This window comes from Amblyomma americanum, chromosome 1 (assembly GCF_052857255.1).
Source record: "Amblyomma americanum isolate KBUSLIRL-KWMA chromosome 1, ASM5285725v1, whole genome shotgun sequence".
Lineage (NCBI taxonomy): Eukaryota > Metazoa > Arthropoda > Arachnida > Ixodida > Ixodidae > Amblyomma > Amblyomma americanum.
The window spans coordinates 160,099,796-160,118,038 of record NC_135497.1 but is presented as its reverse complement, the minus strand read 5'-3'; positions in this window follow the sequence as shown (position 1 = coordinate 160,118,038).

Below are 18,243 nucleotides of genomic sequence, written 5' to 3'. Positions count from 1 at the left end.
AAGCTGGCATCAGACCAAGCGCAGCCAATGAGTAATTATTAGTCCCTTATTACAAATTTACTCCACCTTTGAGGATTCCCCAAAAACATTTGACCAACACTGTCTCCACTTCGAGTTGCTGATCAATCCGCTCTCGCCCGGTTAGCTGAATTGGTAGAGCGACTTCTCCGGTGAAGCGGTGGGACGTCCCCGGTTCGAACCCCGGACCAGGTCGAATTTTTCTTTAATTGCGAAGTTTCTGAGAAAGCTCTATAACTTTCCTTTGTAGCCGTATGGCTGCGCTTGGGTGGATGCCAATGAGTAATTACTCTCTTATTATTAATAACTGCTGTACGTGATTGATTGTAAACAGTTATTGTTAAGAACCAGTGTCCACCCTTTTACTATGAAAAATCGCTATTATTTGTTGCTTACTTGGAACGGCTGTTTACAAGCAATCTGCAAAGTGGCGACATTCCTGGTTTTTCTGTCTTGGGTAGTGTACTTAATTAGCACCTCATGCAGTTGTTCTCGCGTTTTGCTGTGGAGCCAGATCCAGCACCAATAAAGCTGTTCATTTGGCAGAACAATTTGGTTGGGTTGTTCGTGCTCTGTTCCAAGAGTTGTGGTCTATGGTGTGAATTAAAGGGGGTCTACGCCAGCTGATTACGCTGGTGTTGTATGGTGTTCGTGTGTGCCGCCAAGCTATACCTTGGCGCCCCATTAAACGCGTACAAGCTTAGCGCATACTGCTGAAAGTACCGCATATTGACCCCTTAGCTCTATAGGTTCAGACTCTTGTCCTCCCACAGGGTGTATAAATATTTGGAAAGATACCACCTGTGTTATGTTTTCGGAAACCAAAATTCATTATATTGAGAAAATTATTCGTGGTGGCAGACTTTGCAGCTACTGCTTTCACAGATTATTTGCGACTTTTGTGTAAGGCTCGTCATTTGAGCCTGTAAGAGCGTGATTATCTTTTCAGGCATTTCAGCGCTGGGGAGCTTGGTTAAGAGCCCATCTTTATGTGCGACAGAATGTTTGTGCGTTTCATGTTTTTCAGACACACCTCGCACCCGATAGTCCATGTGTTCACGGAGCTCAATCTAGTTGTCGCTTGTGAGACCCTGACTGCGTCTTCTATGTTCTGGCACCTTCCTCGTTTATGGGGGCTTGTGCTTGAGGTGCATTTTTTCTGTTTCTTTTCTGGCGGTGCATTTCTTTTCACGAAATTTTCGTTTTCAGTGTTACGAACATGGCTGCACGAAAATTTCATTTTGATGCTTTGCACGTCGGCTTCGGAAAAGGGGTATTCTTGTGCGCCTGCAAAGTGTCGCCTCTGTTATCTTCCGCTAAACAAAAAAAAAGCCCTGTCTTTAGCAGTTTTATAGATGCTATTTTGTCCTGGGATGCTTTCCAGGAGACTTTCAAGAAGTGCATTAATTTCAATTCCGTGCGACACAGCATACACCGCGTGCTGCGCTGCTTTGGCAGACTTCTTGTTATGACCTCCCTTATTGGACTGCACAACCTATAAAAAGCTCTTACTAAGGGCCACAACTATGAGTATGCTGCTTTATAGAAGTCGTAACTTAACCAAACGATTGTTTACGTTAGCGAAATGTATGACGAAATTGCCTGGAAACCGAGCTGGTACTTGCCTATCACTTGCTTAACCTTGCCTTTACATTAGTTTGCTGTTAGCAGCGTGTTTTGCGTGGCAGACTGGTTTGTTGGCGCTTCCTGGCTACAATGTAACTTACTTCCTGTGAACAAAATATATCTTCGCTGTAATAAATACCGCGCTGGTAAAAAAAGAGCGTACGTTGGATCAGTGGGTTAGCAATGCGAGTTGGACGTGGGATATGTGAGTTCGGAGCCTCTCACTGCTGTTAACTTTCTGAATTTCGTTGTCTTACACTCAAACCTAGCAGCTTCCTACTTGCCTACAGTGTCCTCTGGGTTTGTGGTACTCTTGAGGTCAGAATATAAGATTTCGACCCCACATCGCCATTCAGCGAGCGGTGAGGCGATCGAGTTGGCTGTACTGGTCCTATTTGACGAATATAGACGTAGCCGGAAACCGCGGGCCTGCGCCTTTGAATAGACGGAATCCCGTGTCTGCGACCGCCGCTGGCTCTTCCTGCCGTGCAACGGCGTAACATGTTCCGCGTGAATTCTCAGGTGCGCTACGTTTTGTATGGGGCGCCACACTTCAATTTTTTCTCGTATTATCTCGCATTCAGTGCTGAAATGTGTAGCGGTGAACGCGTCAAACGGAAGAGGTGGGTCAGAAAAAAAAAAAAAGAGCGACGATTCAGCGTGCTTAGGTCAAATGCGAATTAAGGCACGAGCACTTCGGTTTCCACTTCGGTTTCGGCTTCAGTCCCAAGCCCGGTTCCCAAGGCCAAGTAGGCTTCACACGAAGATCTGCGAAACCACTGAGTGGGGGCTTAGTGCTGGCGTAATAAAACTGGGGGGGGAGGGGGGGGGGGGCACTTAAGCTCCACCTTAAGGGTAACACGCGATAGCGTTAATAGATTAATGTCCACATTTGTGGAATTGGTCATTCTCTACATTCATAGACCGCTGGTAGTCCTGCATCTCTCTCATGGTGCAGTGGTGCAGCGGTTAAGCGATGCAACACTGCCCCACGATGGCAGGTGCTGCCACCAGTGGAAGTTGTGAGACCCAGGTTGCTTTTCCCGAGCAAGTTCTCGCGGTAAATCCCTAATTAAACTTACGGTGGGCAGTTAGCTCACAATCCGGTCGACAGACTGTGATGACGTGACAAGGTCGCGTGACCTAGGTGGCCCACTAGGTCAAGATTTGCCAGACAGACAGTTGCGAAATCGGTGAGTGGGGGGTGTTGGTGCTGGCGCAATAAAAAAGTGCATAGTCTAACGCATCTGAGCACACGCAGTCGAACGAGGCACCCAAGCACGAACCAGCCACGAAGCTTCAATGACTATGTGCCTTCCTTCTTTGCTTCTCCTCGCTCTCGTTTAGAGTGTGTTCAAGCTGGTTTCTCAAGGCAATGTTAGCGAACTGCACTATTGAAAGCAATGCAGCCGCACTTGGGCTCGAAAGCTGTTAACTTTGTCCATCCTCTGGGTGAAAATTAACCACATTTTCGATATGCAACACGGGACGCATTCGCCTTTTCTGTCCAATGGTACACATATATGCAGCACAAAAGGCCTGAAAATCACCCCTCAGCTCAACGCGCAACCTTAACGGAACTACCACTGCTGCATAGCTACCAAAGGCACGAAGCACGCGCAAGGTTTGAGGCTAAGCATGACAGTGATCAAGCTCTGCCGGTGATTTGCACCACCGATTATTTATAGAATTCTGAGCGTGCTGCGTGGCGCCACGTTAAGAAAGCCTTTTTTTTTTTCAGCCGAATATCCAGGAGCCGCACGTGAGCTGTCGTACAGCCTAGTGGACGGCTGCGGATCAAATTCGACACCCCGGTGTTCTTTAGCGTGCTCTGACATTGCGGTGTACACAAGCGTTTCTGCATTTGGCCTCCATCTAAATGCGGCCGCCACGGCTGATACTCGATCCCACGACCGTTGCTCGGCATCCGAACGCCCAACCACTGAGCCACCGCGGCAATGTTTTTTTTTTGTTTCTTCTTTTTTTATGGCAGGTCACCTTCAAAAGAGAAAAATGTAAAACGCTAACTTCTAGACTAAAATGTGCCTCCAAAATAAAGTCACTTTTCGTCGGTATGTAGATGAGCATAGTATGTAATCTCGCAGCGTCACGAGGGAGCTGCGGGGGGGGGTGCGGTCCGCAACGGGTGCAAAGCTCAACGGGGTGCAGCTCCAACAGAGGAGGAGGGGGATAGGGGGAGGAGATGGGGGAGGGAGGAGCGGGCACTCTGGCCTTGCCGAAGGGCTTTACTGAGCTCGGAGTGAACTCAAGGCTTAAATTCCGAAAATCGACGCAGCGTTCTGTGGCTAACGACGGAGAAGGCCCTTTCCGTCAAAATAACTTGGCTGCAGAGACAAAGGTTGCAGTGTTTCGCATTGGAATTCTTCACCTTCGTAACTCATGGGGATTTTATTCTCTCGCACAACCTTTCCACTAGAGCTGCAAATATTTCTGCGGATGTCCCTCTCTTTGGCATCATTAGAGGAGGGGGGAAGGGGATGGTGTACTTTGGAAAATATGAATACCTACTTGACATTGAAATGCATCAGCGTTGAAAAAACAATCTGCACCGTTGCAGCCTGCGCTGTTATTGTGAATTATACGGCCTAACGTCCCGAAGCTACACAAGGGCTACCCAGGGCACTAACATCGCACACCGCACGCGTTTTTGTACGTACTTCGCCTTCATCGAAATGCGGCCGCCGCGCCCGAGATCGAACCTGCGACCTTGAGATCAGCAGCCGAGCGCCAAAGCCAGTGAGCCACCGTGGCGGGGTGCTTTCACATTTAGAAAAGAAATTTTTTGGCGACAGACCAGCGTAACTGAATGCGTTCACCAAGTTCCTCCACAATTTGTACCTACGTTCGTTTCTGATCAGGTTAATACGAGCCGTGTTCAGTTAAATTTTCTACCTGAATATGAACTCAAAATTTTCGGAGATAATTGTAGCTGACTGCTTATCAATGTAATCCTCTTGACATCAACCCATTAATTACACTTTGCCATTGAGGTTGCCATCACAACCGAAGGAGACTTTTCATCGCCGCAGGATGCCTGTTACCAATCCCTTGACGGCAATATCATCAGGAAATCGTTGCCCGCTGCGAACTTTCTTCTGGTTATGAAAGAGATGATCCCTGGGACCCATGTCTGAACTGCAGGGCGAATGATAAACCTCCATGTAGTGCTTTCCTAAATATCAACTTGTGATTTCCGAGACATGCGATTTGGCGCATTGTCGTGAAGCAGAAGCACAGTTGCCCCCCGGCGTTTCGCTTTAATTTGTCGCGTAATCCCTCCATTTATCCTTTCTACAGTCATCGTCTTGTGTGACAAATTTTAGTAACAAAACGCCTTCTGTATCCTATAGCTATCGGTTGCTCTAATCTTTCCAGCTGACATTTTGCGCTTTTATTGCGTAGACGCATGTTTGCACACTGGATCGTTGACATGGGCACATCTTTAATCACTCCTAACATTTCGACAATAGAAGCTTCCTGGATTTTTTCTAAACACGTCTAAATTCCCATGGCTATATATTGCTGGCAGCGTGCTTTCTGCTCAGATGTCAGCATTCGTGGCATCCATCAGAAACAATCTTTCGAAATCATCAAAACAGCATGAACGGTATATTGCAAACCGTGCCTGAAAAGCTAATAAATACCGACAATCTTCCAAAATTATGATCTCCACATTACGACATATTTCGTGTGAAGACGTTTTGACAAGTCTCCCTGAGCGGGGGTCATCTCACTGATGCCCTACAGATTTTGAACCGCGCTTGACCCTAAACCCCTATTCAGATCGGCTTAACGGGAAGCTGAAGCACTTTTCGAAAAAAAAAATGAATTCCCTACGGCATTTTATAGTTTTCAGTCCACTGAAAAAGAATAGAGAGTTATAGCATATCGTTACCGTGTTTACGTTACCATTTACCGTGTTATCGGACGTCGGATTTTCCGGTTAGCGCGGCGTACGCCAGAAGACGTTTTAGCGTACCGTCTCTCCCGTAACAAGTTACCGTAGGGCTAAACCGAGTGATGATGGCAAATGCCCAGCTTTTAAAGATAAAAAAAACGGATGCATAGCAATCATTTCTATGAAGTGAAATGCTACACTTTAATAATCTTTTTCTCTGCATATAAAGGCGTACCGACTACACTTCAGCTAACAGCCGGCTCAGCGGCTTTTCAAATGTGCCCGTGAAGCTAGACACCTTTGCCTGCCCTGACACCTTCACTACGTAGACCTCAGTAAGCTTGCATACACAGCGCACCTTGCGTTGCGAGCGCTGCAAAAAAAAGCATAACTACGACACCTGTTTGCCGTGCCGCATCGTCGCTTCTTTGTGTGTTTGGATGTGAACACTGTGGCGCCATCTAGTGGCAGTAAGTTAAAGCGTGCCAACTCCGGGCCGGAGAAACTTTATTTTCTGCAATTACTGATGAATATACCAAGAGAATTACCAGTCTTTTTTTTCGTGAAAAAAAATCATGAAAATATAGAAAAATGTTAAATCGGGCACGAAACTGAAGAGCTGCAGCGTAGTCGTTGCTATTTGGCTATGAACACGACATATAGTCAGGCTTAACTGCTCAAAAATCGGCAAATAATCTCATAAGCATGACCTCGTTGTTACTCAAACCTCAACGTGCGAGTGAGAGTTTGCAAATTAAAAGCGAATGCCTTCATGTATAGCGAGAAATGGCGCCGAAGAACGCGGCGGTGCTGTACTTGGTCCGAAGCGGCAGTGCAGGGCGCCGCCATGTTTGTTTACAAGCGAACGCTAACTCTCCGCAGCGCTAAAAGGGATTCAGTAAAGTGTTTGCGGACCGGTAAGTGGCGGCGCATGCGCAGACGTGGCTTGCAGGGCCCGGTAAACGGTAACGTAAACACGGTAACGATATGGTATAACTCTCTAATACCTCATTCAAAAAGAGTGGAAATAAACGCAAAAAGCTGTTTTTTTAGAAGAAAACGCGCCCCATCGCCTCAGGGCGCCGAGCGAACGCTGCTGTTGCCCGCGATTATTGGCCGGGTCCGTCGTGACGTCATCCACGGGGATCTCAGGATAAAATCGAGACCCTCCTCACCCAGCTGATGGGTGCGGTTAATCAGCTACAAGCCCAAATGCAAATACAATAGAACGCCTTGTCCGAAAGGATAACAAGATTGGAAGACGCAATGCCTAAACATCATGGGTATACGCGTTCAAAAGAAACATTCAACAGTGTGGCAATAGAACTGCCGCGGCTTCCAACGCAAACGAGCGCTCGTGCAACAGCACCTAAAGCAGAGTAATGAAAAACCTCTAGCCCTCCGAGAAACGGGAAAGGGCATGATTAAAGTGACGGGATATCAGGGATTTCACAGTGACCGTGGAGAAAAATCTCGAGTTACTACACTAATTAAAAGAAACATTGCGGCAATCGAACACGAAATAAATTGCCGCGATATCGAGGCCGTTTTAGTCAGAATACTCACCGGTCGCAAAGAAGAACCCAGTATTTTCCTCCTAAATTTATACAGCACCCCCCAGCAGAAAAAGGTCCGTTTTGACGCACTCTTCCGCAAAGCCATAAAGGCAGCAGGGACTAGCCCCCTGGTGGTAGTTGGAGATTTTAATGCAGCCCACCAAGAACGGGGCCACCGCGGACAAGATCCAAAGGGAAGGCGATTATGGGAGGACCATACAGGAACTAAGGGAATTTTCCAAATCCAGTCTGGTTGTTCCTCACGCGAATAGAAGATAGATGCCTGGGAGGCCTTGCTGCGAAGCGAGTCCCCCTCCTAACAGCAACAAGTCATCCGCCTGCCGACGGAAGCCTTGAAGAATACCTGTAGACAGTTTTAGTTTCACGTACGTAGAAGCTTCACGTACGTAGAGCTCTTACGGGTGACCAGTGCGCATGCGCAGAACGCAAAGGGTCTGCGTGAGTCTCACGGACGTACGTGAGATTCGGATCCTTACGTTGCGGTCTTTGCGTTGCTTGCGTACGTCGCGTTGACAAGCATGGCGGCGCCCTGCCCTCCCGCTTCACAGCGATAACAGCTTCGTCGCTAATACCTCGACACGATATGATGTTCTAAACTATCGTGTTCGCCTTCAATTTACCCATTCTTACCCTCGCAAAAAGCTTCAAGCGGGAAATGGCTTTTGTTTTTCAGATGTAAAGGCGATTTCCCAGCTGTTAAGCCTAACGAAGCAGCGCTCCGACGCAGTTCGACTGGCTTGGCTTTGACTCGTCTGTACGTACGTAAACTGCCTTGTAACTTCGCCTGTCTTTAGTCTCGGCCCCCGCCCCTTCAATCTGCGTGACAGCGGCCGGGAGTAGGGGACCTCCTACATCGGTGGAAAATAAATTCTTCTTCCGCACTCTAAGAAAAAAGGGTGTGAGAAAGGGGTAAAAAGGTCTTTTACCCCCTTTAGAGGGCCCTAGGAATAACTTTGCACCCGTTAAAAGCACGCTACTGATCACTTACCCCCTTTTAGGAAACTTACACCCTACTTACGCTCTCTAATAGTGTTGATAACTACGCGTCCTTTCTTGCCCCCAAAACAGCGGGGTGATTATACTTTGCTCGCATGCCGCGATGGGGCGCTCGTGGAGAATTTTGTGTGAAGTGCCTCGACGCGCGTGCCGACTTCATAGAGGAGCGGGAAAGAATTTCTGTAAAGGTCGATTTCTCTTCTGTGGCAAATACACCAAGTAAAAAGATTAAGCTTAGCAGTCTACGCTCAAAACGGAATTCAAATGCTTACATCTTTTTTCCATATAGACTGTTTCTAGTACCACTAAAAACATTCCATGCTTTAATTTGACATGATGCGGCGATCAGCTCCAACGCTCACGTTCTATGCGCATTTAATCTGTGTCCGTTTCAAGCAGTGCATATTTCCTCCTCGCGCTCAGCTGCACGTAATGGCAAGATCGGCGGGCCCTGATTTAGTGTCATGATTACACTTGCACCATAAGCCCACGCTCGTCTGTAGGACATTCGTGGTTTACATAATACTTCATTTTATGTTACGAGTAATAATGCAAATGCAATTTGCCCTTGACAGCCTTGCCGTTAACAGGGCTGGGGGTGAGCCCAAGGTAATCTTTTACAAAGGAGCAGAAAGAAATAGGGAAATGCTGAGTGGCGCATAGGCAGGTGAACCTACTGATTTGTGGGAAGGAGTCTTGGGTCCTCTGACGCTTTCTCCTCCTCCCTGACAATTTAATTTTTTGTTTATTTCTCCATTACATTTGAAAATTAATTTGAATGCTATATGCCAAGAGAAAAACAGAAAGCAGAAAACGTGCTTGTCATAAATAATTATGGTGTAATCAATAAAAGAGGGCTCAAACTTTGTTATAGCTCACATTTCTCATGGCACACTCGCAAATTCCTGTAGCAAGGTCTGGGCAGGAAAGGGAAGAAAGAAGGCGCCTTTGGCCACGTGTCACTGCAGCAGTTAGTCCAAAAAGTTTTTTGTCGCGAGTCCACTTCTCCAGATTTTTAATCCGCTTTGTGCTGCTTCATTCTTTCGGCGAAGCTCCTCGTCTCGCCGATGTACGACGCGGAGCGCTATTGTGCTCCTGCGCAAAAAGCTCTTACTTGAATCATGATTCTGACGCGGGGCAATGAAAACACTCCCTAGCAATACTTGTCCCCTCTTACATCCAGGGTCTACGTTCAGTGACCCGGCGGATGACTAACTGAAGGCGGGATAGAGCAGCGGATGCGCAGCTCGGAAGCCACGCTAACCCCTCGCCGTGCTGTCCTTGCTGTCTATGCACAGCGCTGACTTCCTGCTCACAGGAGTACACTCAAGGGTTTGAAGTGATCCCGCATTAGAAGCTTTTCGACTGATTTGCTAATGCGAGCGCAAGTGAGCGTGAATCCTAGACACACGTGTGAACACTGCCAGAGCGTTGTGAAACTTTTCTTTAAGTATGCTTTTTCTCTGAGCAAATTTCACTACGTTCAGGTCAGAGCACAAATCTGTGTCCCACCTCTTGTGGACCATCTCTACATGCACATTATATCGATTATATATGTGTGTGTTTGCCTAAGGCTTCGTAAATATGAGTAAACTAGTACCTGTATTTTTAGTATACATTGGCTTGATTTGCTCTCCTGTGACAACTACAAGCAGACATTTGCTTGATTTTGATATCTAGCACCAGAGTTGTACGTAGCGCATTACACGTGATTGATTACTTGTAATCAGCTGCACTTTCTTGCAATTTTGTGATTAATTTATTACTTTTTTTTCAAACGGCAAAGTTCCAGGCAATTCAATTACTTTTTCTGTAGTTGATTACAGGTAATCAGTTCCTTTTTTCAAAAAAAAAAAAGCTGGAACCAAAGGTACAGCTTTCCTGACGACAAGCAGTTTTCTTTGTGACCGAGCGACAACAGACCGGTTGCCGAGAAGCATCGCGCACGATCATGTCCGCACCACAACCGGGTCAACGCCGTCTTCTATGGGAGTTCTCCCGAGAGGTATCACGTAACCGCTCTGTAGCCCCCCCCCCCCCCCCCCCCTCCCCCTGTCTTGTCAGATGGCGCCGCAGCGTACCTCTCATTACTCCCAAAATCGACTCAAGGTGTTCTAAAAGTGATCAGTGCAGCCGCTGATCGCTTCGCGAGTAAACGTAGGAGCGTTTTTGACCGCAGCTTCGAAAAAGAATTGCCCTCGGAAATTAACAGCGTAGAACAAATCATTGAAAACTAAACATTTTGACAGAGTTGCCTGTCTGGTTGGGTTTGAAGACTTGTAATAAACTGCACATCTCCAAAAAAATTTTAATTTTTGGTTGGAACATTCCGAGGACTCCGACCATAGAATCAACTTCGAAGAAACCGCATCCTGGGAACCGAAACAAATTACCACAAAAGGCTCTTTCTGGAATCCTGGCACATTCAGACCACCACGAACAACATCAACCGCACAAAAGCAAACCTGCCCCCAGTATATGCCCAGGGACTTCGCTCTTCAACTCAAAAAAAAATGTCGCCATTGACCGCCTCCCCACAGTGCGACAACGTGACTAACAGCCTTAACACCCTCTCTCCCTCCACCATGCCTTTCGCATCACAGCTGTCATTCCTTTGACCCCCTCCTCCCCTCCATACTTAAAAGACGCTAGCTACCGCCCTCAGTCACCCCTGATGAAGGAGCCGAGTCAGCCTGGAAACGTTGGGTTAAACTTAAAATTTTTGGTTGGAGATGGGCAGTTTATTAAAAGAACAAATCATCAAGCAAGCTGCTGCAGTTCACTGCAGTCTGAGTAAATTTGTGTCATGGAACTATACATGTTGGGAGGAAAGTAACGGAAGAGTAACAGCCTAGTTTTCTGTAATTGTTACGTTACTTTCCTGAGGCTGTAATTCACCCCGGTATTCATATACATTTCTGAGGGAGTCATTTCAATTGTACTCGGTTACTTATTTTCCGTAAGGTGTTGAAGAATGATATATAACGGAGCTTTGTCAACTTTTAATTTTCTTTCTAGCAATAGTAGTAGCAATTTGTCGCACATGTAAGAATTAGCAGGAACAGAATCCGAAAACAGGGTTTTTCCGCACAAGTACGTGCACTTGCTCATTTTCTAACTTATACGCAATATTTCAAATAACTTATATTAAAGCACGCTTGCACCACCTTCATAGTGGCTGCCATTTTAGAGGCGAGAAGCGCAGAGCATATGTACATTCCGCATATTTCCTACCGCACACTTTTTTCAGTATTGAGCGGTCAAGAAAACAGGCGACTTTTTATGCCGACAGTTAACAAAGGAATTTTTTACATATGCGCAGAAGCAAGCACCCGGCCGGGAAGGGCCACCGCACGTGCACAACAGGCGTACCTAAAACAGGTATTATGTCTCCGGTATGCTAAATCCCTCCACCAAGAAAGCGCACGCGGGGGACACGCGGAATCCGCTGCGGGGAACGAAAAGAGGAAAAGAAAAAATCTGCCGGCAAAAGGAGGAAAGGGTGAAGGGCGGGAAAGAAAGGGTGCAGAGGACGGGTGGGTTCGCTCATTCGTCCTTCCGCGAATACAGCGCTACCTGTCGTGGCACTGCCTAGTACTGGAAGCTGCCGCAGGGCGCAGTTTGCACTTCGCGTCTCTGGACAGTGCCTGTCTAGCTATCTGTACCTGTGGTGTGCAGTCGCCGAGCGAATAACGCGTTTAGATAGCCTGCCAACAGGCTAACTTTGCGATGACGCCATATCAGTCCTGGTAAGTACGGTCTAATGTTTATCTGCTTGTATTTTGTAGAGGGCTGGTGGTGGTGGGCAATTACTTACGCTCACGTTCACTTTTAGTAAAACAACCAAATTTCGCCCTCGCCAGTTCATGGATCTTAGAATAGATATTAATTGTCATGGTCCAAATTGTGCAATGCACCCTTGTATCTCCAGTATTAAGTTTTAGATACGAAGCAATTGGCTGTTTTCGACACAGTCGCCTTTCTTGAACTCTTGGCGGCGGGTGTACGTTGCAAAATGCATGCAACATCAAGCATGAGTGCAGCTAATGTGGTCTTTGAGCTTCAGAGGGTGAGTCCTACTTTCTTTCGTAACCTAGATGATTGCTCTGAGTGGTTGAAGTTTAAAGATTGATTAAACTGGAGTACAAACCTTTCTTTATGATGAGGCCCAAAACCATATGGCATCTTTTTCCAGACGCAGCTGAGTGGCGCGGTATGGATTTTCTCTTCCTTTTAATGCAGAAAAAGGGCTTGTTTTTTTTTCCCCGAACTCGAGCATTAGCTCCATGCTGCTATGGCCCTGCTTAACCTTCACCCGTAAACGTTTTTCTATCGCTTTTTCAAGTCACTTAATCCTCACGAGAGTTGACAACTTGCAAAATAGACCATTTGCAGAAATGTGTAAGTCAGCTTCTCCGCAAGGCTTGTTTTCCAACCAGAAGGTCTCGTTCCCGGACGACACTCGCATTTTTTGTGGAAACGAAAAGAGTGAAGTTCCCTCTTCTGAGTAAACTCAGGAATGTCGCCAGTTTACTTCAAAGTGGCCTGGAGAGAGCCATCAAGAGTACAATTGTATTCATGAAGTCAACCTTCGGTAGCACTGCAGTAGAGGCTAGGCAGGAAATAGAAGGGAATGGGCCTTTGCTCCTGTGCGCCGGAAGTAGTGAGCTACCTCACGCTAAACTTTCTAAAACTTTTTTACTAAACAACACCGTCGCGCTAACTTCCTTCCCTTCCCCCACGCACTCCTAGCCAGAACAAGGAACAACCCACTCCCCACTGCTGTGTGACGAAGGACGGTATCCCTCCTTTTTCTGCCTACACTCTGCTGCAGGCAGTGGGCGGCCATCCGGAGTTTTCATTCGCTCGAAGAATGTGAATGTGTCCTCTGGGTTCGAGACATTTAACACAGTATTCGTTATCACTTCCTATTCTTGCCACGAAAGGGGAGATGGTTTAGTCGGTCCCGAAATATATTAAGGGGAATCCAACCTTTTTCTGAAAATGCGAGACTGCTGTCTGTAAACGAGTACTTTTGGTCGGAAGACATCCTTTTGAAGATGCTGACTTATATAATATTGCAAGTTGTTGCAGAAAGAAACGCACTATCTCAGTGCACATACGCTTTTGTTGCGCGCAGGCGGCAAAAATTCAGCCACAATTTTGCTATCGCCAAAAGCATAACTGGACAACAGCTGAACAAGAGCTCACTTCAGGTCATTTTTGTTTGTAAAAAAATGTTCCATGGTCATACACTGACTCTTAACTAAATGGTAGCACCACTGCATGCACGATAGCAACGGGGTGAATGAAGACGCCCTGCTTATAATTTTACAAGCGTCAAATATACTGCGGTACGGTTTCTTATGTCTTGCAGATTTCAGCTGCAGAATCGGGCCCCTTTCAATCAACGCCGAAAGAACGCTGTAATTAAAAAAAAAACTAGGCCATTTACGGAAGTGGGAGCTGCGCTCCATACTTCCACTGCATGTGAGATATGTGTACTGCACACCAAATGTAGGAGCCTTCTAGTTCGGTCTAGCTAGTGGGGCATGCATGTTCTTCCATCAGTATCATGATTTGGTATCCAGCTCTCGGGTTGTTCATTCTTTTACTTATTTCTTGGCCTGTACAGCATGCTCGCTTGGAAAACACCACACATACGCCTTCGCGCTTCAGAGCAAATTGTCGCAGATTAAATTTTGATCTCATAATTACAATTTATGCGTTAAATGTGTGTACTGCCCGTCATGTTTCAAGGATTTCTTTTTGTTACACAGGTTCGCTTGGAGAATGGATGCCATCATGACGTTGACAGAAGACTGCTGAGTTATGCTGCCATTTTAAATTCAATAAGAAATAAACCCTTTCGTGCATACTGGTGTGCAATCACTGGAGTCCTAAACTGCACTCTGAAGTGCAGCACGGCACGCCACAAACTTATCACACTAACACGAACATAACCAGGAATGTGGAAGAGAAAAACATCTGTGAACTTGATGGCAGTGAGGTGCTTATCATGCCTTTTCAGCAAGCAGCTTTGTTCTTTAGGTGTATTGTAATGCTGCGTTTGGTTTCGATGTTTGTAATACATTGAAGTAGATGCACCATTACCAACACCTACAAAGTGAAGTGGTTTTCTTTACAAGCCCAAAAACGATCTTACTTTAATTACAATGGATGCCTAGTATCACAGCAAACGTGCCTGTGCCTTACATTCGAGAAGTTGTAACAATACACTGTAATCTGGGATACATTCCTCTGGACGGTAACGTTACCCGTCCAAAAGAGACGTAAGGATGCACCTAAAAGAGCAAAACATACACACTTTCAGAGCAATGTTATGCCCACTGACGTGGTGCAATGTTGCACCATGGAAGCGTTGTAAAAAACTCATTAGGTAACTATAGCCCCTGCGAGGGTAAGCTTACGCTTACGTTACCCTTCCTAACATGGGGTAAAGGTGCACCTAAAAGAGGAGCCCATATGCTCTTGCAGAGCAATGTTACGCCCATTGATAAGGTGCAAAGTTGCTCTTTAGGAGGGTTGTAGTAAGCTCAATAGACAGGATTAACTGTAGTCCTTGCGAGTATAAGTTTGCGCCCTGGGATTGAGCATAAGCTTATTCCGAGTGGGCGCAAACATGCACCAGAAAGTGAAGCATATGTTTACGCTTTCATGGCCTAAGCGTTAGTCTTTCTGAGGAGGGGTAACATTAGTCATCAAAGGGTTATACTTACACTTGGCCAGACGGAATAACATTACCCCGATAACAGCCTAAACATTACACTGTGCGCACTTAGTCCCCCGACGAAGGTGTAACGTTACACCAAAAGGGGGTCGCCACAGCGTCAGTGGATTTACCCTCTCAAAGGACTAAGACCACTCCTTTTTTTCTTAGAGTGCGGCCAGCACCGACGGCGTTGCTGCGTAGCGCGTTGCTTCGGCTGGCTTGAGAACTACATTTTGGAAATTATGGATAATTCAAGCAGTGTATAACAGTTTGGACTCTCACCATACATGTTCGAGCCATCGATCAGCAGCTTCAGAAAACGACGCAGCGGACGACGCCGCGGAGTGCGCCGGCAGCGAAAGTCAAGTCGCGACATTTCGCGTGCTGGAAATCTCGACTGATATATATGTATGTTTTGCGTAGATGCATGCGCGTGCATATTTTTTGCGTAGGTGCATGTACAAGTGGCAATAAAAAAAAGGAAATCGCGTCGAAACGTTGTTGTGTACGCGCTGCTGCATGAAAGCCGGACAACCAACTTTTTGTAACGTCTGTAAACATGATCGAATACAAACCGGCGGCATGCATGCTTACACAAGTCGCGCGAGGTAAAGTATTTTTTATTCACTTATTTATAGTGACGTGCCTAATTACACCCGAAGGCCTTTCAGAACTACAAAAGAATGCCAGACTGGATGAGTTGGAGTGGGTTCACTGCTGTACTGTAGCGCGAAGAGACGAGACGACGGAGAAAGCTCTCGTGTGCTCTATTCCTTCTGTCGCATGCTCGAGGCTAAGGTTCAACCATGAAGCTTCTATACTTACCCACGTAGGTTTTTTTTTTTGTATGCTGATCCCGCTTTTGAACAATAATTGTGGCTGCGTTTCGTAGCTCGCAGTGCTGCTCATCAAAACTAGTGTGCTGAGGATATAGTTGCTGCTGTTGCGTATCGAGATAACCAGCAGAATTACTTGTGGCAGATATATGCGCACCGCGGCTCGACGACTTTGCCGTTCTGACTGAAGGACAAATTTGCATGATTTCTGACGCCATTAATTGTCGATCGTCAGCCATGGCCAGGCGTTCGTGAATGAAAATGCTTGCATTGCTCAAGTATAATAGGTTGATATAATCTGTTTTTTGTTCAATTAGGCACAGCTGCATGTGCTGCGCGCTGATGAAATTTGAAGAGAATTGCTTGTGCTGCCAGGAGGTGCAATAAATTAGGAAAAAGCAAAAAGGCGCACACTGCGTAACGAGCTCAAAAGAGTCGAATGCTGTGTGCCTCAGTAAGGCAGCGCTGGAAGTGGCTTTAGCTCAGCACGGATGTGAACCAGCTGGAAAAGGCAAAAAGTTTACAAACAGGTAAGAAAGTAATATAACGAAAAGAGAAACATTGATGCAATAAACATACCGTGTGCAGGCAGTTTCGGTATGTTGTGTACTACCAGCTTGCCTGGTTAACGTGGAAGAGGCTGGGGGAGAACAACCGACGGATTCTACCAAGCTGTGCGCTGAGCGCTGTTCGAAAGAAGTACCATTCAAAAACTGGTTTATATGTATACAGTCTTCAAGCATTACACAGAACGCCCGAATGAAAACTTCACGAAGGACGCAGAACGGAAAGACGACACGCTGAGCTAACAACTGATAGTCTTCCCTTTCTGCGTCCTTCGTGAAGTTTGCACTGTTTTTATTGGGATGAATAACGAACTAGCTCATGATGTGTTCTGCGGGTTTGCGCGCGAGCTATAGAATACAAACGCTCGTCCATCGCTTTGGCAAGTGTGGTCAACTTTTTCTTGGCGCAAGGAAGCATATGAAAAAAGGATAGCATGCATGTGTTGTCTTCGTTATCTTCATTATAAAGATAGGGCCTCAAGAGTATAGCAGTTGAGCTAAATAAGGATCACTTCCCTCAGCACAGATTTGTTTTCTTACACTGGAGGAAACAAAGAAACGGTACACGAGGTTGTCGCTTATTCAGTCGTCCGCGATCGGCTATATTTTGCGAACATGTAAGAAGAAAAGGGCAACAGGGTGGAGTCGATTAAAAAAAAAACTTTCAAAGGCACTTTTTATGCAAGTTTAAACTTTAATGCCGGGTAAAGCTCCCGCTCACGCTGATGATATCGGCCACGCGCCGAGGAAGGACTCGTATAAAGAGTTGACGTATCCGGGTTGCTCTCGGAGGTTGTCCCACTCCGTCTTGACTGCCTCCCAGAGGTCATCTGGACGCGTGCTGTGATTCATACGCGACAGACTACTTTTCAAAGTTCCCCAAATGTTCTCAATGATGTTCATATCGGCGCCTTTTGGAGTCCATTCCAATAGCCGCACAGCCCGTTCCTCAAGCAAGGCCTTCACAACTCGCGCAGTGTGGACGGGGCTGCAGTCTTGCTGCAGGAGGAATATTCCATCTTTAAATGGCCCGTCCAACGCGTACGGGATGAGATGGTGGTCCAGGACGTCGCAGTAGCTGGCTCCGTTAAACTTTGATGGCAGTCTAATAAGGGGGCCGAGGCCTTCTGCACTGACAGATCCCCAGACGTTCACGGCACAACGACCACTGCTCACTACTTGCGTCGTGAAGTCGGGTAGGTGCCTATGTGCGAAAAAATATTGCGTTGATCAGCTCCTACGCTATGCTATGCTATGCCGAAATAAGCGCTCTCCTAGCTCAAAAAGTCTATTTTTAAAAACTGTAAAAAGTCTTAGGTAAACACCCTGCTTACCGAGATGGCCGCGGAGGACGACCACCAGTTGTGAGCAGTGCATGGTTATTTTCTTTTCATTTATTGTATTTCATCACATACCAGGGCAAACAGCACTTGAACAACCTTGCCTTTGCGACCAAGCCCGCAGCTTGGTCAGATGTATCAGTCGTTTTCGCATGTTTTATGGATGTATACGTGCTTCACGAAAGTAATAAAGTTGGAAAGGCTCTCCGCTAATTGTCAGTGTGCGCCACTAAAAGCAAAGAACACAGTGATGGCCATTGCGCGAGCGCATGTCACCACTCGCTCGACACACACACTCCTGACAAAGAAAAACAAAAAAAAGGACCAAGGGTCGCATACCACACTTCCGACTTTTCCCCAAGAGCTGGGGACGTCCAACTTACGTCTTCGGCCCTCCCAAGCACAGCTCCAGGGCAATTTCAGCAAACAGCGCTTTCGAAAACAAGGACGCGATGGTGGCCACCCACTCATGCATATCTGCGATGTACCAACTCTTCGCTATTTATGCCTGCACGAGTTGACACACCTCGACGTGAGCGTTGCGAGACAGAATGTGGGCGACAAATGTTGATTCTGACTGCGAAATTCATTCATGCGTCACTCTTCTTCCGTTTTCACTCAAATTCCCTTTT